Source organism: Mirounga angustirostris, unplaced genomic scaffold (genome assembly GCF_029215605.1).
Source record: "Mirounga angustirostris isolate CCGP_5_RB_7025 unplaced genomic scaffold, mMirAng1.0.hap1 SCAF_5, whole genome shotgun sequence".
In the NCBI taxonomy this organism is placed as follows: domain Eukaryota; kingdom Metazoa; phylum Chordata; class Mammalia; order Carnivora; family Phocidae; genus Mirounga; species Mirounga angustirostris.
In genome coordinates, this window is record NW_026991713.1 from 118,250,821 (window position 1) to 118,275,794 (window position 24,974).

At 38.7% G+C, this 24,974-nt stretch overlaps 1 long non-coding RNA gene across 1 annotated transcript; it reads left to right on the forward strand.

Moving 5' to 3' along the window:
- The first annotated feature begins 5,421 nt into the window (after positions 1–5,421).
- On the forward strand, positions 5,422–24,725 carry LOC135364346 (uncharacterized). Its single transcript, XR_010411222.1, has 3 exons — positions 5,422–5,592; positions 5,676–5,733; positions 24,318–24,725. It is a non-coding gene; the product is annotated as an uncharacterized LOC135364346 (long non-coding RNA).
- Positions 24,726–24,974: the final 249 nt, after the last annotated feature.

The following is a 24,974-nucleotide window of genomic DNA, read 5'->3' on the forward strand; positions in this document are numbered from 1 at the left end:
TTTCCTTGGCATTTTTAGGAAACCCTTCCAGTCTGTGCCTCTCATCAGAATTTCCCAAACTTGTTTTAAGAGTTCTGAGATAGTGATTGTCCTTGGCCCTCCAGGGGGCAGGGATGGGGCCATGACTGGGGTAGCCTGAAACTCCTGTCCCACTCTCTAAGTCCATGAGCAACCTTGTCCACTTCCCGCAGTGCTCCCTGCAAGTAATACCATTTTTATGTGTCCTACGACAGCCTGAAGGTTAGAAACCATTACTCTACGTAAGTATTCTATTGTGTACCATGTTAGGTCTAATCATTACTATCTTAGATACTGATTTTAAATCTGTTATTGTGTGGTTAGCAATCTATTCATATTAATGCAAACCTGTTTATATTGGCCTGTTTATCCCCAGTGTAAGTTTCCATACTCTTACACTCTTAATGTGGTATCAAGGCTCAGTATGAAAGAATCCCTTTTGTCTCTACTCTGACTTTTTTGGTTTCTTTTTTTTTTTTTCTGTGAAATAACCATGTGCACAAAAAGAATGAGTGAGAATCCATATGTTCAACTTAAAGAATGATGATCACATGAATACCTGTGTACCCAGGATCCAAGCCATAAATACAATAAAATTACAGAAGCCCACCTATTGCACTCCTCTCTCTTACCTGCCAGAGACCACTGTTCTGATGTTCTTCTTGATAGTTTTTGTCACTTGCGCCTCTCTCCCGAAGCAATATATCATTGGCTTTTGCCTGTTTTTCAACTTTCTATAAATGAAAGAATATAAGTGAAAAAAAATGTAAGTATCCTTCGGTGATTTGTTCCATTTTCTCAACATTATGCTTTTAAGACTCATCCATGTTGATGCTTGTGGTTGTAGTTCACCCACCGAGAGTATTCTATTGCTTGAATATACCACAACTTATGCTGATCAACATTTGGGTTAGATCTCACTGTTCTGCTATTATGAACATCATTGCCCCGAACATTCTTTTAGTTTCGTCTGATACACATATGTAGCAGTTTTTCCAGGTTTTTGTTTTGTTTTGTTTGTTTGTTTTTAGAGATGAGAGAGAGAGTGCAAGCAGGTGGGGAGGGGCAGAAGGAGAGAGAGAATCCTAAGCAGGCTCCACACTCTGTGTGGAGCCTGATGCAGGGCTTGATCTCAGGACACTGAGATCATGACTTGAGCTGAAATCAAGAGTGGGATGCTTAACCAACTGAGCAACCCAGGTTACCCAGTTGTTCCAGGTTTTATAGTAATAATAGAACTTCTGGTCATAAAGTATTGGTATGTTCAAGTCTATGGAAGAATATGATTGCTATGACAAAAATATGCTCCCTTATATAAGATTGAAGATTACTTCTCTCTCAGGTCAGTGATGAAAAGAGCAGCTCCAGGCAGGGGAGTGAGCAGTACTCCACAGTACTGATGACACACAGGTTCCTTCATCATTGCTCTGCCATTTCCCCCATCCACACCAAGAAAGCCGGTTAACTCCATGTCTGTGGGTGTACGCTGCAGAAGGCGGAAGTCCAGGGCAAGCATGTTAGTACTTAAGTATATGACCCCAAAATGGCATACATCACTTCCACTCATATCCCACTGGTCTGATCAAACTGCAAAAGACTGAGAAAACTGGGTGGCCAAATACCCAATGAAAATGTTACCAAAAGAAAAAGGGAGACTAGATATTGAGGGATGATAAACAATTTCTGCTATATAAGGTAAAGCCAGATCGTTTTCCAAATTATTATTACTAATTAACACTCTAACCAAGAATGCATGAAAGTTTCTACTGCTCCTTGCTGTCTCTACCACTGATATTGTCAGACTATAATTTTTGTCTGTCTCGTGATTGTGTAATGGTTTCTTCTTGTGGTTTGGGGGTGTGTGCGTGTGTGTGTGTGTTTGTAACTTTTTTCCTCATTTCTCTACTAATAAATGTGATCATCTTTTCGTATGTTTATTAGCCATTCAGGTTTTCTCTTTGAGTTAGTGCTTCAAGTTTAAGCCTTTTCTGTCTACTGAGTTGTCTTACACTTATTTATTCATAGAAATACTATAAGAATTAGGGGCACCTGGGTGGCTCAGTCGTTAAGCGTCTGCCTTCGGCTCAGGTCATGATCCCAGAGTCCTGGGATCGAGCCCCGCATCGGGCTCCCTGCTCAGCAGGAAGCCTGCTTCTCCCTCTCCCACTCCCCCTGCTTGTGTTCCCTCTCTTGCTGTGTCTCTCTCTGTCAAATAAATAAAATCTTAAAAAAAAAAAAAAAGAAATACTATAAGAATTAGATAAATTCCTAAAAATACGTAACCTGTCAACACTGAATCATTATGAAATGAAAATCTGAACAGAATGATCACTAGCTGGGGCACCTGAGTGACTCAGTCATTAAGCGTATGCCTTCGGCTTGGGTCTTGATCCCAGGGTCCTGGGATCGAGCCCCACATCAGGCTCCCCGCTCCATGGGAAGCCTGCTTCTCCCTCTCCCACTCCCTCTGCTTGTGTTCCCTCTCTCGCTGTGTCTCTCTCTGTCAGATAAATAAATAAAATCTTAGAAAAAAAACGAATGATCACTAGAAAGGATATTAAATCAGTAATCAAAAGCCTCCCAACAACAACAAAAAAGTCCAGGACCAGATGGCTTCACTGGTAAATTCTACCAAACATTCCAGGAAGAATCAATACTAATACTTCCCAGACTCTTCCAAAAAATACAAGAGGAGGAAATCTTCCAAACACATTTTGAGGCCAGCATTACTCCTATACCAAATCAGACAAGGATACCACAAAAAAAGAAAATTACAGGCCAAATATCCATAATGAACATACATGCAAAAATTCTCAGCAAAATATTAGCAAACCAAATTCAGTAATTAAAAGGATCATTCACCATGATCAGTGGGATTTATGCCAGGGATGCAAGGATGGTTTGACATCTTCAAATCAATCAGTGTGATACATCACAAGGATAAAATTCATATGATCATTCAATACATGCAGAAAAAGCATTCCATTTTCTGAAGAAAATCAACAACCACTTTTGATAAAAACTCTCAACAAAGCAAGCATAGAGGGAATGTACCTCAACATAATAAAAGGCATATATGACAAGCCCACAGCTAACATACTCAATGGTGAAAAGCTGAAAGCTTTTTCTTTAAGATCAGGAACAAGACAAGGATGTCCACTCTTGTCATTTTATTCAACATAGTATTGGAAGTACCTAGCCAAAGCAATAGGTAAGAAAAAGAAATAAAAGGCAAACAAATTGGAAAGGAAGAAGTTTTTTATGAACAAAAAAATTTTTAAGGAATTCTTTATATAATTTGGAAACTAATCCTTTGTCAGTTATATGTGTTGCAAATGTCTTCTTCCTGTTTTGGATGGTATTTTTGTATCTTTTCACAAATAAGTGTTCTTAATTCTGATGCTAATTTAATTAATAATATTTTCCTTTTTGCCTTCACATTTTCCTGCCTTGTTTAAGACCTTACCTAACCTTTAGTCACAAATATATTCTTTATGATCTTTAATTTTTTCCCCTTTCCCTTTCATATTTAGAAGCTTAACACACCTAGAATTGATAGTGTATAGAAAGGCAGATGTCTGATGGCATTTTCTTTTAATACAGAAAATCAACTGAACCAGCACCATTTATTAAAAAGTCCATTTTCTCCCTGGATACCTAATCCCACCAGTTATATATATTATATTAAGGGTTCACATATGTAATAATCTGTTTCTATCACTCTATTCTGTTCTACTGTTCCGTTTGTCTATTCTTGTACTAATATGACACTAATTTAATATCTCTACCTTTATTATAAGTCTTTTCTGATAAGGCAAATACCCCTACCCTGGTGTTGATCTTTGCATTTCCATATAAAGTTTAGAATTGGATTGTTAATACGCACAGGAAAAAAAAAAAACCCAGAAACATAAGAAACAAAACAAAAAATTCAATTGGGATTTTGATTAGAAGTGCATTAAATCTAGATCAGTTTGGGTACACTTGACATCTTTATAGTACTGAGTCTTCTAATCCATAAACATGCTATTTCTTTTGTCTAGGTTTGATTTCAGTAGAGTTTTATAATTTTCTCCACAGAAGTTTTACAAAATTGTTTTTTAATTTAATGAGCAGAGGAATAAGACAATCTCAGTTAACATTTTAAAGGGATGACTCTGGCAGCTATGGAGGGCTTGGGGGGAAAGGAGCAGGTTAGGAAGCTGTGAGGTGATGCTGGTGACAGATGGTGGCATGGCGGCCTGGAAAGGAGAGGAGAGGGGCAAAAGGAGGCAGATACATGGCTGCAGTGCTATGTACTGGGCAGTACTAGATTTTAGGCATACATAGCAGAATGGATGGATCTTAAAAACATAGTACTAGTGAAGGTACTTAGTACTTAGCAAGAGAAGTGGGAACACATAAGGTGTACTAAGACTTTCTAAGTCTCTAAAAGAGAAAAGTGCTGCCAATTATACTGTGAGACTCCATCTATTGCAAGATGCATCCCAATTTTGGGGATGTTAAAATACCAGAAGGCTATGCCTTAGAGAATCAACAAAATAGGATAGCACATAACACCACTAGTGTAAATTAAAAGGCATGCACAACAGTACGTATTTTTGCAAGAACATAAACAAATTAAAGATACGCATAAAATATTTAAACCGTTTCCTTGGGGTGGGAACAAAAAGAGAGTGGGGGGTGCTATGGAGAATAGAAAAATACACACACACAAATCAACAAAAGAGAAGCCTTGAAGAGGGAAAACTTCACCTACATCACCAGGGTACATCCGTGGACCTCAGGCCTCTTTCTGATAAACACGCTTAGTGTACCTTTGGTCCTTTTCACCCACACATGTTTATTGTTGTCGTTTACTTGGGAATAAATGATGCTAGGGACAATTCTGCTTGCATGCTGGGGCTCCTTAAGTCCGAGAAGAGATGCTTCTGGGCTTTCACCATTCAGTTCCTGGGAAAGAGGACCCCTACTGCCATAGTTGCCCGGAGCGAGGAGGTGCTGGACAAACCCCGTGATATCTGGCCAGTGACATGTTGTAAACCCCAGTGGGGTGGAGATTATCAAAAGGAAGAAGAGTCAGGGGACAGAGGGTAGCTGTACTTGGGATGAGCATAGCATACCATGCAAACTGGTCAGATCACTAAATTATGCACATGAAACAAATGTAACACTGTGTGTCAACTGTACTTAAAAGGAGAGGAGAGAAAAGAAAAGGAAAGAAAAGGTGAGAAGAAAAGAAAAAGGTAGAGTCAGAACAGCCATTGAAGAAAACATTTTTCTTGAATTTTTTCTCAGAGTAGCCCAAATAAGGAAAGGGTCTGTCTATTCCATGGGTTTCAAGGAAAGGATTTCCCCAGCCATATTTAAACAAATAAATCAGGAGCTTAGTTTTCACATCTTGGTTAATTAAGAACTGAAGAACCTCCTATCCATTTGATTTGATAACTACTTCCCCTTGATAACAAAGTACATTCCTTTTGTGTCTTTCAGAAATTAAAACCTTTATTTGTGCAGTCTAAAATGAACTTGATAACAGGTTCTACATCTTCTGGAAGTGATCAAACACCTTTGGTAGGTAGATTTTTTTTCTATTAAACATTTAATTGGTTGCTATTCTTCAACCTCAGTAATGAAACTTTTTGCTTTACCTGCAGATGGACAAGGACATGGATGTAGTCAGTGATCAGATATTTTTCTCCCCTTTATCAAAAGGTAAGAATCTTTATTGTTGGAAAAAATGGTTCACACACAGAATGGGTACTTAGTCTAGATTGACATCTCCTTCTTTTTGTTATCCTGAGGCATTTAGAATTCTGGATGAATGCATGGGGTTTTTTCAGCCAGTTTATAAAACTAATACATAGGTATGCTGAATCAAAGAATGCTAATATGCATTTCTGAATATTGGTTGCTGCTAATTGAAAGACTAGACTGTTTTAGCAGAGAGAAACCTTTCTTCTGGGCTTCCATGCAACAGAGAAGCTTTTTCTGCAACACCGTAATGTATTAGGAGAAGAGACTCTCATGATTTATCATCAAAATCTAGATGGTTGAATTTGGAACCTGGGGTTGGCCTGACATTTAAATGAGAGAGTTTAATTAACAGCAACGTTCCATACCCCAAAAGATTCAGTGGAGCATTTTGCATCCAGAATTGATTTTCCACAGCCAAGCAAAACATTTTTCAAAGGTCCATTTGAAGTAGTACAAATGAAACTTGATGGCCACCTGAAATGCAGGGCAGCCCCAGTGGAAACAAGCATCACTCCCTTTCCTCAGCACTGAAAATGCAAAAGATAGTTATTTCTACCCTGTCTACTGAAAATCCTCCTACAGTTCGTTAGTCCCTCCTTTCCTTTACTAAATAAAATCAAATGTAAATGCTTTTCCATGATCGAGAATCTTGTAGTCCGCCACAAAGCGCTATCACTCTGAATGTTAACCTGCATCGCAGAGAGGATGTATGTGACAGTGGTCGCACCCAGTACCTCTGGGCGAAACCTTGAAATTTCTTTTACTAAATCTCTGATACAACTTGGACATGCCATGTTCTTCCCTATGAAGACAGTGTGGGGGAAATAATCCAGGGAACAACAGTTTCTGGTTAAGTGGATTCCAGTTAATCCAAAATTTACTAGAAATAAATTTTATTTATTTTTAAATTTATATTTAATTTAAATATTATAAAAATAATATTTTTAATGAATAGAAATGAATATGTGAATTACACATTTGCTAATTCAGGGAGTAAGTGAATCTCATTAGCACACAGGTTATGGCTACTGGATGGGATACACACTAGACATTCAAAGGACCAAATCATCTTCATGAAACAAGTCACCCCAAGTTTCTTAGATACTTCACATGCTTGAGAGCCCCCTTCAGGCCCCTAGGAAATAGTTTAATTCATTATTAGTATTTTCAAGCACTAATTCACAAATACATCATTAAAGAGGCATTTAGCCACATGGTTAGTATGTACCTGATTTATAGACAAATATTTATTATTTTCTATAGCACGGGGGATTACTGTAACCTATCTGGTGATGGACCCCGAATCGAACTCTTTAAAGTCACCGTTGTATTGAGTTCCATTTTTTAGAATATGTAAATAGAATATTAATATTTTAAGTCCTTACTGAATATTTAGCCTCCCTGTTAACAGGATCCTCAGTGTTGCATCAAAGAACCTAAGAGGTTCCTGAGTTGTTCTTTCACACTACAAGATTCTTCTAAAACTTATGTATAGCTAACATTTAGTGGATGTAGGTGCTACTCTAAATGCCTTTCACCTTTTAGCTTTAATCCTCACAAAACCGTAGGTGGTTGGTGCTCTTGCTTTCCCCCCAGTCTACGGAGGAGACAGTTGGATACAGAGAGGGTTAGTAGGCTACCAGAGTTATACCATGAACAGGAGACACAGCTGGATTCAAGCCCAGACGCTGTGGCCCCAGAGCCCTGGCTTGTCACCACTCGATTATATTGACTTGCCCCAAGTCTCATGCATGACATGTCGCCCCATTCTTAACCACAAGGGGAAAATATGGGATGTAGCAGAGAGGCCATGGAGGCCCACAGACTTCAGTTCCCATCCCAGCTCCAACCACTTACTTACTGGCATCATCTCAAATTCCTCTGCTGTGGAAAATGGGGATGGTGACCCCACCTCATAGCTTTGTGATGAGGATTACGTGAGATATATGTTATGTGCCTAGCTAACCCCTATTTCCTCCTGAGCTGTTGATCATATTTTCCCCAAGTCCCCCCGATAAAGCCTGCAAACCTACCTTTTAGCCCACCGCACAAGGATCATAATGTCCTCAGCATTACGCTGGTCTAGTGATTTCAAAGAACCAGTCTCTCCTCTGGTTCTTCAGTAATTATTTTTCTACCAACATAAGTAGAAGAAAAGAATTGATCATTAGTATCAAAATATGCAGTAGGTATTTTGAAAACAGTGAAATAAAAATAAAATATGGTTTTAAAACAATGTTATATGAGGTGATACATCTTTTCTAAACAGATTGAAAATGACTTTTTGTTATGTTGCAAGTTTTAATCCAAACAATTCTAAAGAGAACAACAGGGAGTCACTCATGCAATGTAGAAAAAGAGATAAATAGCTAAAAAGAGAGAGAGACAGAGAGATATATCCTTGTTAATACAAGGGAATAAAAAACGAGGTATGATACTATCTGCAAAATTTCAAAGCAGTTTTTACGCAGTAGTAATGATCCCAAGAGAGCCCAAGTAACATTATTAATCTGTTTGCTGCTTAACTGTGATAAAATTTGGGATCTGAGCTGCCCATTGTGTGCAGTGCACTGGGGCAGATCGAATGTACTCAAGAAGACCTTTCTCACAGTCCAGTAATTAGGTGCTATTGACATTGTAATCTCTGGCAATGTTCTTAATGAGCCCCAAAGACACGAATCTCATAGATAAAACCTCAAAGTAACACTGACCCTTTAAGTAGCTTGTCAGTAAGAGAAAGCTCAAACATAAATATCTGAAGCACAGGAGAAACCCAAATTTAAACCTAGATTACATTGTTTTGTTCATTCTCTGAGACTCTGAGGGAAGAAACATCGAGCAGGTGATTTTAAAGGCTTTTAAAGAATAGTGGAACAATCGTAATATCTTTGAAATAAGTCAAAAACCATTCTTTTCACCCTTTGAAGCTCTGGACTTGAAAAGTATTTTTTTCTAAATGAGTTTCCCACCAACTTGTAAAGATAAATATTGAAAGTGGAGTTCAGTGGCCCCTATTTTTAACACAAAGATAATTTTAAAACTCACATAAGAAATTGGAACTTAAATAAAAGATAAAAAGCGAAAGAAATTTCAGGCATAGTGTTAACATCATTTTGTATATCATTTCTAGATTTTAACTGTAATTAATATAATTTAGTGAGGTTTTCAAATTCATATTCAAATGCATATTTTATATTACTATATATACTACATATTTGCATAAACTATAACATCATTTAACATGTAATTGATGGCTATTAAAAATGTTAGAAGAAATAATTAATCCATAAATATGAGTTAAGTACCAGGACTAAGCTGATTTACTAAACATAATATATTAAGGGGTCTGTAAGTGTTAACGATATCACTGCCATCAACTTCTCTACTATTTCCCTATTATCACCAATTACCTACTATTCATACAGTGTATGTCTATGTTATTATACGTCATCGTTGTCTTTGAGATTTGAGCTAATCTCAACTACCTATCCTTAGGAATTTTTCCTGCTCTTCATACCTATATTCTAGAGATATTTTGTCCTCAAGCAATGGGATTTAGGATATTAGATGGTAATGAAAGCCTGGAAGATTAGCAGTGTGTCTCTTAAAACATCTTTCCAAATACTATGAATTCTCAGTGACATAGAAAAGAGTCAAGATGACCAGTTGAGTTAGAGAATTAATCACAAAAATCAGAGGTTCTCTATCTAACTGAGGCTCTGTCCATCAGTCGGAGAGGGGATTGAAAAACGTGAAAAAGGAAAATGAAAGGTAATCTATCCTTTGAACACACAGTGTTAATCTTTGAAATAAGTAAGCAGGAATTTGAAATTCAATACTTTGAATTTGTAAGATTGTAAAAACTGAGCAGAAAAGAGGGTTAAGATATATACATATTTTATTTTATTTTTTATTTTTATTTTTTTAAAGGTGTTTTTTTTTTTTTTAAGATTTTATTTATTTATTTGACAGAGAGAGACACAGCGAGAGAGGGAACACAAGCAGGGGGAGTGGGAGAGGGAGAAGCAGGCTTCCCGCGGAGCAGGGAGCCCGATGTGGGGCTCGATCCCAGGACCCTGAGATCATGACCGGAGCTGAAGGCAGACGCTTAACGACTGAGCCACCCAGGCGCCCCAAGACATATACATATTTTAAAAAGTACTTTCTTAATTTGATGTCAGGACTGTCTTGTATTAATTTAGTCTAGTGATACTTTTAAGTATCTGTGGGCAATGTTTCATTTAATAAATGCCACTAAACACATTCCTAATTGTGCCCCCAAACTGGTACTGAGAGCTCTTCAAAGCATAAAGCATGAGACAAGAACACTTTCTGGTGCGCATTGTTATTCACATGTTGGACCACGAGAGGAGTCCAGCAGCCTCTCTGGATCTCCTGACCACTAATTGCATCCCAAACCTTAGCTGCCTGGTTGCTGCCCTGTTAATTAAAGGGTCTTATAAGTCATATAAGCCATTATGGTGATAACAAAATATCGAGAAAGGGTTTAATACATACTGCACAGACAGTACGTATTAATTTTTAAATTTAGGAATGGTTCTGTTACAGAAATCACAAAATGTTACAACATATTGGGTATAGATTCATGCAAATTTGTGGGCATATCACGTGCACCCCTACTGAGCTAGAAGTGACATCTTTGAGTGAGAAAGGTACCATATGAATATCACTTTCAACTGGAGGTACCCCAAGTTTGGAAACTGAGGGAATAAATTAAGATTAGAAAAGTGGGTATTTGCATCATTGTATAGAAATTTCAGCAGAGGGGCACCTGGGTGGCTCAGTCGGTTGAGCATCTGCCTTCCAATCGGAGGTTGATCCCAGCATCCTGGGATCAAGCCCCATATCAGGGAATCTGCTTCTCCCTCTCCCACAGCCCCTCCCCCTGGCTCGTGCTCTCTCTCTCAAATGAATAAATAAAATCTTTAAAAGAAAAAAAGAAATAGCAGTGGACCCCAGTCCTCAGCTAATTACTACGTTCCTCGCTATGTTCCTCGTTCCTCTTTAATGTAGGTTTCTCATCCTAAAAGAAACAAGCACATAGAAAAAAGTAGGTCGGGGCGCCTGGGTGACTCAGTTGGTTAAACGACTGCCTTCGGCTCAGGTCATGATCCTGGAGTCCCGGGATCGAGTCCCGCATCGGGCTCCTTGCTCGGCAGGGAGTCTGCTTCTCCCTCTGACCCTCCCCCCTCTCATGTGCTCTCTCTCATTCTCTCTCTCTCAAATAAATAAATAAAATCTTAAAAAAAAAAAAACGTAGGTCATAGGGAGAAGCGTGTTTTCTGCTACTAATTTCCACACACTGTAAGCGAGAGGTGACAAAAAAATGATAAAATGATTTTATTATTTGTGTTTTCCTATCAGTAAGAACGAATTGAGGAAAGCCTTAATTTCTTCATAGACATATTTAATGTAGGAACTATTTTAAGTTTTACTGTACAATATTTCAAATATTAGAAATATAGAAAACATAAGATTGTATTACACCTGGCTCTTTTAGATTTTGCCATGCTTGATTCATAAAAGAAAGAAAACCATGAAGATTGAGTTGAAGCTCCCTTGGTAACTATTTCCCTCCCGCCCTCCCTCCCTCCCCAGACGTAACCACTGCCCTGATTTTGTATATTTTATATTTCTGCGCACACGCACGCACACACACACACAATGTCATTTGGCATGTTTTCAAGGATTATATAAATGATAGTGGAATGTATGGATTCTTTTTTCCTCATGAATGTTATGTTTTTAAAAATCTAATTACAGTACTTTGCTGTATCTTGAGTTCATTTATTTTACCTGTTGTGTAGTATATTCCATTGTATGATATTCTACAATATATTCATTCTCCCGCTGATGGGAATTTAGAAGGTTTTCAATTTGTTGCCATTGTAAACACCACTGCTATAAACATCCCTGTACATTTTCATAGTCATAAGGGGGAGAATTTCTCTACAGTAAATTCCTAGAAATGGAATTGCTGAGTTGAAGAGTATATACATCTTTAACTTTACTAGATGCTCTCAAATTGTGCTAAGTGGTTATGCTAATTTAGATTCATACAAGTAGTATGAATATGTTCCATAGTCTTACTAACACTTGAGGTTTTAATTTTTGCTGATCTAATGGGTGTGAAATTATCTCCCATTTTTTAATTTGAAATTCCCCGATAACCAGTGAGAATAAATTTTTTTATTGACCATTTTGGCTTCCTCTTCTGTGAATTGCTTGTTTTTAGTAGTTGAACATTTTTATATTATTTGATTGTTTTTCCTTTTTTGATTGATTAGTAGGAGTCTTTATAAATTCAGAATATTAGCCCTTTGTCAGTTACATGTTTCACAAATACCTTGTCACTGTTTGTAGTGTGTCTTTCAACTTTGCCTTTGATGTCTTTTTGTCAAACCAAAGTTTTTTTAGTTTTACTTAGTTTTATTTTTCCACCTTTTAATTTATGAATTGTTCTTTATTATCTATTTTAGAAAATTTTTCTTATTCTAAATTTATAAAACTAATCCTACATTGTCTTCTAAAAATACTGCCAATTTGATTTTCACACTTAGGTGCTTTAAAGCAGCAGAATTTATTTTTGTAGATGGACTGATTTTGGAGCCCAGCTTTTTTGTTCCAACAGAATAACAGATTACCTTATCACCATTATCCGCCTCCCCAAACCCGTGATTTGTAATGCTGCATCTGGCATTAGCCAAGCTTCCCTGCAAGTATGGACTTTTTCTAGGCTCTCCATTCTGTGCCATTGACTTATTTTCCTTTCTGTTCTAATACCAGAGTTGTGAAAACGTTGGCTTTAAAATAAAACTTGATATCTGGCTCAGCAATTTCCTCCGTCTTGTTCTTCAAAATTGTCCCAGCCTTTCTTGGTTCCTATGAATTTTAGGTTTACCATTTCAAGATCCATGAAAAAAACTCTTGGTAGTTTGATTTCTTTGATGAATTCTGTTTATCATTGTTGAGTATTGGATTCTGTATTTTCATCTTGTTTCCAACAAACTTGTTGAACTCTACTGATCCTAATAGCTCGTCTGAATGTCTCAACACTTAGATAATCACATTATCTATAATTTTTAAAACTTCTGTCTTCCAATCTATATAGCACTTATTTTTTCTTTTCTTATTGCACTGGCTAGGATTGTCACTATGATATTGAATAGAGCAGTCAGTGGTACCCTTCTCTTGTTTGTCTCTTAATAGGACACATTCTGAAGTGTCACTATTGCAATACCATTAACTATATTCTCTAGGCTGTACTTTTTACCCCTGTGACTTATTCTTTCCATAACTGGAAGCCTGGACCTCCCATTCCCCTTTACCTATTTTGCCCGTTTCCCCAACTCCCTCCCCTCTGGCAACCATCAGTTTGTTCTCTGTATTTATAGGTCTAATTCTGCTTTTTGTTTGTTTATTCCCTTATTTTGGTTTTCAAATTCCACATGTAAGTGAAATCATATTATTTGTCTTTCTCTATCTGCCTTATTTCATTTAGCAAAATGCCTTCTAGGTCCATCCATGTTGTCACAAATGGCAAGATCTCATTCTTTTTTATGACTGAGTGACATTCCATTATATATATATATCCATTCACCTATCAATGGACACTTGGGTTGCTTCCATATCTTGGGTATTATAAATAATGCTGCAATAAACAGGGGTGCATATATCTTTTTGAATTAGTGTTTTCATTTTCTTTAGTAAATACCCAGTAGTGGAATTACTAGATCATATGGTAGTTCTACTTTTATTATTTTGAGGAACCAACAATTTCCCTCAACTGTGCACAAGGTTCCTTTTTCTACACATCCTCACCAATACTTGTTATTTCTAGTCATTTTGATTTTAGCCATATTGACATGTGTGAGATGATATCTCATTGTAGTTTTGATTTGCCTTTCCCTGAAGATTAGTGATGTTGAACATATTTTCACGTATCAGTTGGCTATCTGTATGTCTTCTTTGAAAAAAATGTGTATTCTGTTCCTCAGCCCATTTTTAATCAGATTTTTTTTTTTTAGTGTTGAATTATATAAATTCTTTATGTATTTTGGATATTAACCCCTTATTGGATATATCATTTGCTAATATCTTCTCCCACTCAATAGGTTGCCTTTGTTTTCTTTGATAGTTTGCTGGGCAAAAGCTTTTATTTTTGGTGTAGTCCCAGTAGGTTTTTTTTGCTCTTGTTTCCCTTGCCTTAGGAGACATATCTAGAAAAATGTTGCTATGGTCGATGTCAAAAAATTTATAAGCTGTATTTCTTTTGTTTTAGTGTATATATTTATGTATATGTGTATGTTTTTGTATATGTATGTTAAAAATTATTATTACTGCAATACTTTGTTTAGTGAAGCCCTATTGATGGTAAATTCTGTTTTCCTTAATTTTCACCTCACTCTTGATGGTAATTGAGTGAGATATGAAATTCTAAGTTGACATTATTTTTCCTTCACATTTTGTTATTTATACCATTGCCTTTGAGTCTCTGCTCAGGATTATGTGAAGTCTGTTGTCAATCTGTCAATCATTTGTGATCATTTTATGTTTTCTTTCTTATAGCTTGCGTTTATTTATTTATTTATTTATTTATTTAAGATTTTATTTATTTATTTGAAAGAAAGAGAGCACAAGCAGGGGGAGCAGCAGACAGAGGGAGAAGCAGGCTCCCCACTGAGCAGGGAGCCTGATGCAGGACTCCATCCCCGGACTCTGGGATCATGACCTGAGCTGAAGACTGACGCTTAGCCAACTGAGCCACCCAGGCACTCTTATTTATTTATTTTTAAATATTTATTCGTTTATTTTAGAGAGACAGAGAGTGGGAGGGAGGGGCAGAGGGAGAAGGAAAGAAACTGAAGCAGACTCTGGGCTGACTGCAGAGCCTGACATGGGGCTCAATCTCAAGACCCTGAGATCATGACCTGAGCTGAAATCAAGAGTCAGATGCTTTGGGGTGCCTGGGTGGCTCAGTCGTTAAGCGTCTGCCTTCGGCTCAGGTCATGATCCTGGGGCCCTGGATGGAGCCCCGCATTAGGCTCCCTGCTCAGTGGGGAACCTGCTTCTCTCTCTCCCACTCCCCCTGCTTGTGTTCCCTCTCTTGCTGTGTCTCTCTTTTTCAAAGAAAAAAATAAAATCTTAAAAAAAAAGAAAAGAGCTGCTTAACTGTGCCACCCAGGTGCCCCTCTTTATAGCAGCTTTTAAAGTTTATTTTTATTAGAATATACTCAATGGTATATTTATATTTACCAGTATTCAGAGTACAATCTGGATCTGATTATTTGAAACTTTCTTTACATCTAGAAATTTCTCAGCTACTATCTTTTCAAATATTGTTTATACAACCTTCTCTACATTATTTTCTTTGAAAGCACCTATCTCATCTCTATAGATCTAATCTAAATTTTCTAATTTTTATGTTTATTTCTCTATTGTGCATATGGGTGGATTCCTCAATACTACCTTATAATTCACTAATTTTCTCTTCAGCTGTGCCCAATGTTTAAGTGTCTCATTTTAGTGACTTTATAAATTGATTCTTTTTCACAGCCACTAGTTCTTATTTTATTCTGGCCTGTTTTGTGTCATAATTTGTTTTTTTAAAGAATATTATCAATTATTTCTTTGGCACATACACATATTTCAAAGTTTTTGTCAGACTATTTTATCAATTAAAATTTATCTGGAGTGAATTCATGTTCTCATAACTCATCTTGCTGTTGTCTTTATAAGCACTCTATTTCTTTGTGTATTTTGGAACTTTTGTTTTTGGCTCATTTTCTTTCTTCCTTTCTTTCTCTCCCTCTCTCTTTCTTTCTCTCTCTCTCAAAAAAAATAAATAAAAATTAAAAAAAAAAATCCCACCCCCTATTTCACTCCCCCCCCCCATCTCCCCTCTGGTAATCATCACTTTATTCTCTATAGTTAAGAGTCTGTTTCTAGGTTTGTCTCTTTTCTCCCCCTTTTGTTTCTTTGTTTTGGTTCTTAAATTCCACATATAAGGGGCACCTGGCTGGCTCAGTATGTAGAGCATGTGACTCTTGATCTTGAGTCATGAGTTTGGGCCCCACACTGGGTGGAGAGCTTACATTAAAAAAAAAAAGTAAAGTAAAAAAAAAAAAAATCCACATATGAGTGAGATCATATGGTATTTGTCCTTCTCTGACTTATTTCACTTAGCATTTTACTCTCTAGCTCCATCCATGTTGTTGCAGATGGCAAGATTTCATTCTTTTTATGGCTGAGTAATATTCCATTGTATATATACCACATCTTCTTTATCCTTTCATCAGTCAGTGGACACTTGGGCTGCTTCCACTGTTTAGCCATTGTAAATAATGCTGCAATAAACATAGGTGTGCATGTATCCCTTTGAATTAGTGTTTTTGTATTTTGGAGGTAAATACCCAGTAGTGCAATTACCGGACCATAGGGTGGTTCTATTTTTAACTTTTGAGGAACTTCCATACTCTTTTCCAGAGTGGCTGCAGCAGTTTGCCTTCCCACCAACAGTGTAGGAGAGAGGGTTCCCCTTTCTCCACATCCTCACCAACATCTGTTGTTTCTTGTGTTGTTGATTTTAGCCATTCTGACAAGTGTGAGGTGATATCTCATTGCGGTTTTGATTTGCATTTCCCTGATGATCAGCGATGTTGAGCATCTTTTCATGTGTCTGTGGGCCATCTGTATGTCTTCTTTGGAGAAATGTCTGTTCATGTCTTCTGCCCATTTTCTAATTGGGTTATTTTTTGGATGCTGAGTTGTATAAGGTCTTTATATATTTTGGATACTAACCCTTTATCGGATATGTCATTTGCAAATATCTTCTCCCATTCCGGAGGTTGCCTTTTTGTTTTTTTGATTGTTTCCTTTGCTGGGCAGAGACTTTTTATTTTGATGTAGTCCCAATAGTTTATTTTTGCTTGTATTTCCTTTGTCTCAGGAGGCATATCTAGAAAAATGTTGCTATGGCCAATGTCACAGAAATTACTGCCTGTGTTCTCTTCTAGGATTTTTATGATTTCAGGTCTCACATTTAGGTCCTTAATCCATTTTAAGTTTATTTTTGTGTATGGTGAAAGAAAGTGGTCCAGTTTCATTCTTTTGCATGTGGCTGTTCAGTTTTCCCAACACTATTTGTTGAAGAGTCTATCTTTTTCCCATTGAATTATTTTTTCCTGTTTAGTTGAAGATTAATTGATCATATACTTGTGGATTTATTTCTGGGTTCTCTGTTCTATTCCACTGATCTATGTGTCTATTTTTATGCCAATACCATACTGTTTTAATTACTACTGCTTTGTAATATAACTTGAAATCTGAACTTGTGATACCTCCAGTTTTATTTTCGAGGTCTTTTGTGGTTCCAAGTAAATTTTAGAATTGTTTGGGGATGCCTGGATGGCTCAGTTGGTTACTGCCTTCAGCTCAGGTCATGATCTCAGGGTCCTGGGATTGAGCCCCGCATCAGGCTTCTTGCTCAGCGGGGAGCCTGCTTCTCCCTCTCCCTCTGCTGCTCCCCCTGCTTGTGCTCTCTCTCCCTCTGACAAATAAATAAAGATAATCTTTTTAAAAAATTAGAATTGTTTTTTCTAGTTCTCTGAAAAACACTATTGATATTTTGGTAGGGACTGCTTTAAATCTGTAGATTGCTTTGGGTAGTATAGACATTTTAACAATATTTTTTTCTTCCAACCCATGAGCATGGAATGCCTTTCCATTTCTTTGTGTCCTCTTGAATGGCTTTTATCAGTGTTTTACAGTTTCCAAAGTACAAGTTTTTCACTTCTTTGGTTAAGTTTATTCCCAGATATTTTATTATTTTTGGTGTAATTGTAAATTACATGCCTTTTATTTCTTTATGTTTTCTAATGAAACATTTAAAAAATCTCTGTTGTATCTTAGCATAAGTCCTTTTTCCTGATGTTCTGCGTGTGAAATAAGCAATGAGTTACCTTTTCCAGAGAAGACTGCATTATGGGTTGAACTATGTGTCCCCCAAGAGATGTTGAAACCCTCACCCACATTTCCTGTGACTGTGACCTTATTTGTAAAATAGGGTCTTTGCAGATGCAATCAAGATGAGGTTGTTAGGTCATTAATCCATAATGACTAGTGTCCTAAGAAGAGGGAAATTTGGACAGACACACAGGGAGAATGCCATGTGATGGCAGAGACAAAGAATGGAGTGATGTGGCGTCAACTCAAGGAACATGAAGGATCGATGGGTAAGTTAGGAGAAGAAGGGAAAGATTCCCCTCGGAGTCACAGAGGGAGCATGGTCCTGTCAACACCATGATTTTGGACTTGCAGCCTCCAGAACTGTGAGGGAATTAACATCTGTATTTGATGTTACTTTGTTACAGCAGCCATAGGAAACTAACACAGAATGGCAACTTAATGACTTCCATGGCGTCCACAATAAATAGATGGACAGCCATTGTCCCAAATGAGTTCAGTGACCTTATGTTTCCACTTTACCTTACATGTTCTGCTATTGATTTTGACTATAAAGGAGACATTTCCCCTTGATTGATTAGAAAGTTACTTCTTCTGAGCTTCAAAATACATTCTAGTATTAAGGAGTTGAATGTGAAAAGACCTGTGTATAAATTGTGTATAATTCGCCCAACACTCTGGCAGTAAGTGATCAAGGAATGTGTATAAAAGTGAATCTGAAATTCACGCTGCTCAGACTTCTACTGTTATGAACTTCGGTAACTAACTCAAAAATCCCAATTTGTCCTCAGACCAAACCGTCCCACCAAGTCCCAGTGCCATCTTCCTATAAACATGTCCACAGCTCCTTTTCTTACTCTTTCCTTCCCTTCTTCTTCAAGCAAGTGCCTTCTGGTCCTCCTACCTCAACTGTTAGCCCTCCAGAGAGCAATCAGAACATGCCCTCTCCCCTGCTGTCCCCTTCTCTGCCCTTCTCCAAGTCACTCCCCTTGTCTTCTGGCTTCACATCTCACTGACACAGCTCTTACCCAGGTCCTCAGAATCCTTCAAATGCAAAAAATGGTTTCCATTTCTCTCACTTGACTGCACTCCCCCCCGCCCCAGCCCAGCGTGTTGTTACTAATGAGCCTCCCTTAATTCTTAAGATGCTCTCCTTTTGATTTCCAAATCACCAACCTGTTCTCATTATCCTCCTACTGCCCAGAGCACTCTTCTCAGCCTGTCCTGGTTACCCAATTCTGCCCCTACTCTGAGTATTATGTGTTGGAGTCACTGAAAATTTTATTTTTGGTTCACTTTGGCACACTTTGTTTTCCCCTGCCTAATTCTTCAATAGATATCTAAGGCTTTCAGGATTAAATCAAGTTTTCCAGTTGAGCATATAAGAGCTTTCATAATAGCTGCTTCTCCCCTACTTGGGCTCTCTGATCTAGTCATAACAAACGACTTGCTTCTCCCTGCTATTTCATGCTATTCCATGCTTCAGTGCCTTTATACATGCCTTCACCTAGGTGGCAGGCCTTCTGCCTGGTCTTGCTGCACTCACTCATCTCCCGTGGTTAGCTGGCCATTGATGGCCTCCTGCTGCCTCGCTGATGGGGCGACAGGGTAGCCAGATCTTGGATTTGTCATCACTGAACAGGCAAACCCAGTCGTCTGATCACGGCGGTCTCGGGTTCTCAAGAGCTGCAAAAGAGAGCAAGCTCCAGTGCACAGGGGCTGTTTAAGTCTCTGTTGGCACCACAGTTGCTCCAGTCCCACTGGTCAAAGCAAACGGGATGACCAAGACCAGAGTCAATGGCGAGGGAACTGCAAAGGCCATGGACACCAAGGGAGCCACACTGCTTACTTTTCTGGCTTTTGCCTTCTCTTTGTCACTCCATTCATTCATCCCCTGCACAGATGTTATGAACACCTGCTATAAGCGAAGCCCTGGGCTAGACACTCAGGATGCAGAGAGTCTTTTTAGTGTTTGGAATTTGTACTCTAAGACTGACATTCAAAGACTAGGACATCCAATAAAAGAAATACCAGGATTTAAGGCTGTTCGGCTACGTAGGGGTGGGCCTGAGAATGCTCCTCTGTGCTCCTCAGCACATCTGCAGAAATTGCTACTCGTTAGTCAGAATTCTCTATTTATAGCCTCTCCCCACAAAAGAGGGAGTGAGACTTGGAGGAAAGTTGATCAAAAGACACAAACTCCAGTTGTGAGATCAATAGCCACTGGGGATGTGACGTAGAACAGAATGACAATAATTAACACCACTGAGCTTATATTTGAAAGTTAAGAGAGTAGATCTTTAAAGTTCTCATCACGAGGAGAAGAACTTTAAAAAAAAAATCTCTATGAGATGATGGATGTTAGCTAAATGTACTGTGGTACTCATTTTACAATATATCTAAGTCAAGTCCTCATGCCATACACCTTAAACTTACACAGTGCTGTCTGTCAATTACAGCCCGAAAATTCTGGGGGAAAAGGATAATCCAAAGCCAAAATACAACACAAAATGTAAAATCTTTTTAGTGTGTAGATTTAAAAATTATCATTGAAGAATTACTAAATTTCCTCGATAACCTATAAACGCAGGAAATTGTGTGAAAATAGCATTTTCGCCAAAGACCCAAATTCCAGAGGTGGGTGAGAGAAACAGTTAACACTTTCATCCTTAGGCCCCAAGGCTTTTGCCCATTTGTCAGAATAAATAGCTGTCTGGAACTTCCAATTCCTACTTGTGGAAATTACATTGACCGAAAGTCCAAATGAAAACCACTTTAAAAATAACTGCCTAAGCTGCCCTATTACGTGTATTTATTTTTTGCTAGGATTAGGACAGATTGCGTTGGCAGCGTAGTCCTTCATAAAGAGGGGGGTGGGGAACAGAGTTGGGTCTTCATTTTCTCACAAAAGGCACAATGGGAAGCGCATCTGTGAACATTGCATAATTTGTTATGTTCTACAAAGAGGTGGGTTTTTGTTATACACATACCAAAGCTATTTGGTACTGTTGCACCAATGATCTCTATTCAGGTCCAGAAAAGAAATTGGCCTCAGAAGAGTGAAAGGAGAGTAAATTTTTCTTTAAAAATTAGATACAGATTATCACTTCCAAATGCAGGGAGGGAATTTTACAAGGGACGGTGCACTGATTAGCTTTCCAATGGACATCCAGTCCTTTATGAGACACATATTAGCAGTGGTCAACTGTGACCAATGTGGTTGATTACTCTCGAGAAGAGCTGAACTGAGATTACCCATCTAATCTAATTGAGAAATGTTGGGTGAACTTGAACTGTTTCATGGACATGAATGACCAGAGAATTTATTTGATAAGACATTAAAAGCTGAATATGGTAACTATCTCTTTGATGGCTTGATACAGTCTTTCCTTTAGCTCATTTGCATGTCTTTCATATTTTTTTGTGAGTACTCTCCTGGTGATTACATGAGCGGCCTATATGAAAAAGGGGAAAAAAAAGTTTCTGTGCAAAATCATTATGAAAAAATTAGAAACCTTACCTTTATCAGTAAACACTCCTGACAGTCTTTATTTGGCTAACACTTTAAAAAGTGACACCAGCTTTTAAGAACAGTAATTAAATTTGGAAAACTTCCTAAATCCGTGGGTGTCTCACATGATGGTCCTTAAATTATTTTTTAAGTATTGTCTCCTGGTTTTATTCATTAAGATAAAAAAAGACATCAGGACGTTGGCATGTTATTTACCAACCTCCTTTGCATTTTGTTGTAAACTGGGCAGGGAGAGCTACTGTTGGTGGCATCTCGGTGAAATATTTATGGTAATCTTATCGACAGTATGGCATGCAGGTGGTATCAGATAATGAAGGGCTTTCTCTTCATATGCCTGCTAAATTTAAGATAAATTCTGCTGTATTCCCAATGACTTACTCACAGCAACTCAAAGATAGAAACTCCGAGTGTAAATTACAAAATCACACTTCATGTTACTAGTGACTCTTTAAATGGAATTTTTCATTGAAACTTTGTCATTAAAATAAAAAGGCCTTTTGGCTGTGCCCATACAAGCATAATAAATTGTATATGTTTGTGATACTGAATGACTCTTGCCCATATGCTGCACTGCAAAGCTACATGAATGAGGCATTTACCAAATCAGGCCCACCACATTAAACAGAAAAACAATCTTTATTCATGGTAACTTATCAGTTTCAATTAATCAACCTTAACAATGGAAATTCTGATGTGTTCAAGCAACTTGAAAGCCATAGGTCACCTCCAGGGCAGCCATGTTGTGTCTTTGTGCCCAAGGTTTCAAACAAAGCAACATCTCCAATAAATATACATACATATACATACATACATGTGCATATATATACATACCAATGGGTGTCTACAGCTCTGCCGTGTTATGCCAATAAGCATGCATGTGTATTGCCTATGATTTGTATCATAGTACATGTAATTGTTTTCCTTCAAAGTATGACTTTTTTGAGCTCTGCAAGTTTAAACAAAAGGAAAGAAATTTCCATTGGATGACCTTTCAGTTTCTGTGCTGCTATGTGAATAGCATTGTGCAAACCATTCCAATGGTTTTGAAAAGGGGTAACCATTGGTTTGATTTGGTTACACGGTTTAGTAAAGAGCTCCCTCCCACTGCCTTAGGGTCTGTGAAAGGTCTGTGACCTGTTTAGAACTGCCAAGGGAAATGTCATGTCGCCCCTCCCAAATGGGAGTATCTGCATTCATTTGATCAGTATAAAAAATGATTGGGGATGGCGAGATCAGTGCTTTTGAATTGCAATTTATAGCAGTTTACAAAAATGCACATTGTTGGAAAAGAAAACATGGAAGTGTTTCTTTCTAAATTGCATTACCTGTGAAATGTCATTAGTCTTTTAAGGATATTTACATCCTTTTTTTTTTATTATTATTTAGGAGACTTATTCCAACTAAAGAAAATCAGAATTTTATTACATTGTGATTTTTAAACTTGTATTTTGGTTTTGACGGCAGAATTTAAAGACAACAACATTTCTGAGTTCTTAGGATAAACACAATTTGTTGTCAGTTCCATTTGCTAATTCTCCGAGAGTCTTTGCTAATCAGTTGTGTTAGCAGAAGATTCCTGATTACCTTTCCCAGATTATAGAGGAGATCCATTTGTTGGCAAATGCCTTGTCTGCTGATTTCGAATAGTGAGCCTGAAATCATGGGCGTACTAACTCTACCAGGTGTTCATTACTCCTTCAATGGTATCCTAGGTAAATGTCTTTGTCAGATGCATACTTCATAAATTATGGCACCCCTAGATTCATCTACACATACACCCAGCTTCATAAAAGGAAATGTTATTTCTTTTCATTAAATGTGTAAAAGAATACACAAACTTTAAAAAAAAAGTTTAGGGTAGGCTGTTCAAGTTCAGAAAGGCTTAATGCAGCCACTTGAGTCTCTGGGGTACAGAAAACACCTTCTACACGATGTCTAGGAATCTCGAAAGCTCCATCTCTTCGCCTTAGGCAAGTGGGTGGAGTAGGAGATTATTTTGAAGAATTCTTCTTTTCCTACTAAAAATTACCTTGGGAAGAGGGCCTCAGAACTTCCCTGGCTGATACTTGACTCGAGAAAAGAAAGGCCCTGCTTCAGAAAAGACTTGACCCAGATAGACTCCCTAGCACTCCACTTTGAACCTCCCAACCATTGAAAAGCGAGGTTGTCACGTTTTTATCTTTGTTCATGTTAAGCCTTGGAATGACAGCCTGTCTCTGTGTCCCCCTCTCCCACCGCCCCGGCTCTAAGTGTCCACATTGACACCTACCGGTGACCACAGGCTGCAATTCTTTGTTGCCTTGTCCACGCTCCTGGCTTTCACTGGGATTAGCTCGAGGCCTTTGTCCCCCTTTCAAAGCGGGAACATCACATCCCATGTTGTGGCTTTCCTGTCTCAGACCCCCAAGGCTTTCCTCACAATTTACACACCAGGTAAATGTCCCTCCCTACGGAGCAGAGAGCACAGCCTGGGGGCGGGGGGGTGGGGGTGGGGGGGAACCTCCCTACTCCCCAACTTCAGAACCCCTCCCTGCCAATAGGGTTTTTTTTCCTTCTCATGCAGAATTTTCTATTTTGTATGGAGGAAAGACTGAACATGCAAATGGAAATTTAAATCTTAGTTAGGTCCTTGGGCCCAAGCACAAGACAAACCCTGCCTTTTAAAATTCTCTTACAACTGCTCCTAATTCTAGGAAAGGGGCCCTCAGCAGAAGGTCATTTACTGACCTCGGTCACAGGCTCCTAAGACCATTTCCACAGTCTAGGGCAGCGGGAAAACCGTCTCAGAGGAAAACTTGGCTGATGCAAGCTGTTTTGAAGGCCAAGGAGCATCTGACCGCCTGACCTCCCCTTCCCCCACCCTCCCAGCCCTCTCCTTCAGGTCACTGAAGGGAACCCCACCTGGAGCCAGAGCTGGGAGGACCCACTAAACATGAGGCAAAGAGCTCTGCATGACAAGTGGGAAGTGGTTTGTGTATAGCAAGTAAAACAAAATTCACATCTATTCGTTTTGCCATATTTTTAGGGAGGTTGTCAGAAACGCCAGAGGAAGAGCCTTTGGAGAAGCCATCAATACCCCAGAACACCCCAGTGAACGATATGGATGCTACTGAGTAATGGGGCAGGGCACTGGGCTGCGCAGAGCGGACCCACAGAGTGGGCCCTCCCCTTCCCGGCATAAGGCCTGCCTCCCTGACAAGGGATACTACCGCCCAGGCATTTTTAACATCACAGGTCTGTCTCCCCAGATGATGTAGACTCACTCGTGACCCGCACCTGAAGTGAAGAGGACGTGACGTGCGCCCACTGTGAGCACCTTTCCAAGCCCTTAAGGCAGGTGCTCGCTCATGCTGGGTGAACATGACACACGAACTCCGAGGGGCTGCCAAATCCACTGGGGCGCTTTCCTGGGCTCAGCAGTGTGTCCCAAAGCCTTAGGGTGGGGAGGGACGGACTTCAATTAAAGAGTTTGAGGCACTAAACCTCCACTCCCTCTCTTCTCCATCCAGCGTCTCTCTGTAACACAAAGGCAAACTGATTTGCTGCCTCCTCGCCCACCAACTAATCGCCATGAAGGCGAGCCTTAAGGCCTGGTCCAAGGGGATTTTAAATTTCCTCTAGGGCGGTCCGCTCTTATTTTACGTCGGTACTGGGCTCCCAGCCTTATCTTAAAAGCTGTAAA